Consider the following 1,525-nt stretch of genomic DNA (forward strand, 5'->3'; position numbering starts at 1 on the left):
ATGTAAAGATTTTTTTAAATAAATTTTTTAAATTTATTTTTTATTCTGGAGAGAAAATGGCAGAGGGTAGCAGAAGCAGCTATTAAGCTTCCGTATAGGTTCTTTAGATTTAAATAATTTTACTAACTTATTTGTACACATGGTAAAAAATGAAGAAAAAAGAAAAAAAAAGAAAGAAAACCAGGGCAAATTACATTCAGTAAAGGATAAGTCTGCCACCTACCTACTCTTTTCCCTTGTTCCCCAATTCTCCTGCTGGAGGCAACTTCTGTTTCCAGTCTGTTACGTATTCTTCCAGATGGAAGAATCCTTGATATTCTGCACCAAAATATTGAGGTTAAAGAGACAATCTTTAGGAGGCCCTGTGACCAAGGGCAAAGAGACTAAGCTAAGGGAAAGCCCGGTTTTACAGGTCCAGAACTCAGGGAGTGAAACTCATAGTCCTGGGTGGAAACTGGGATAAAGACAAAATAAAATAGAGAAAAGAGCATTTCTAGAAGACAGCATTAGGGTGTATTAGATTAGTTGTTGTTGGGGAAGTGATAACCCTAGAAACAAAAGTTGTATCCAGAAGTCAAAGGAGAATTGTCTATGGTCCAAAACACAAACAAACAAACAAACAAAAATGGGTAGTATCAACAACAGCTGGGCTGCAGATGGAGAGATGGAGCATAACAGATCAAGAAGAAAAAGGTACACTCAGGGTCTGGGTTTGCATTCAAATGAAATAATGTTCATAAGTATGAAGGGAAATATTAAAGACTTTGTACGTCTGCTAAGCCAGCTGAGGAGTATGAGAATGTATCTGGCATTTATCTCAAAATGATATAAATGTATACTGAAATCTCTGGATTATACTGATGTTAAACTGACTGCAGCTAGACAGAGGTTACCAGAGCAGGGAAAGTGATGGAAGTGAAGAAGGTTTGGATCCAGATATGGATGGATAAAGAAGTCTTCTTCCTTTATCCCTACAGTTGGTAGAGGGAGGGGTGATCCTGAGACCCACCAAGGACAGAAATTGGGTGACCCTCCTGCCAGCCTTGGCAGACCAGAGGACTCTTAACCTGATAGCGTAGAAGAACCTATGTGGATTCCTGAGAATGACTTGCCATTGAGTTCCTATAGGCGTAAGCAAGGGTGAACCTGGTTTTATATTCTAGTTATGGACAAGCTATTTAATTCCTTCAAACCTCAGATTTCACCCATCTTTGCCAGTCTGAATGCGAAGGTACAACTTATCATTTTTTATTTTTAAGCCATTTTCCTCCAGCCATGTGTATGCAACCCATTTCACAATGAATTTTGTCGAGAAAGTTTATCTACTCTCTAGATGTTTTCCCTTCACAATCCAGGCTTGAAATCTGTTATTTTCACTTCTCTTGTTTCCTCAACTCTTTCCTTCCTCAAAGTCCAACTTGTTAATCTTTCCTTCATAGTGTGTTTCTCATTCATTGCCACGGTGCCGATCCTACATCTTATGGCACACTCACAGGCTTCATGCTTGAACTCTCTCCATAGCCCC

This window comes from Galeopterus variegatus, unplaced genomic scaffold (assembly GCF_000696425.1).
Source record: "Galeopterus variegatus unplaced genomic scaffold, G_variegatus-3.0.2 Scaffold4215, whole genome shotgun sequence".
Classification (NCBI taxonomy): Eukaryota; Metazoa; Chordata; class Mammalia; order Dermoptera; family Cynocephalidae; genus Galeopterus; species Galeopterus variegatus.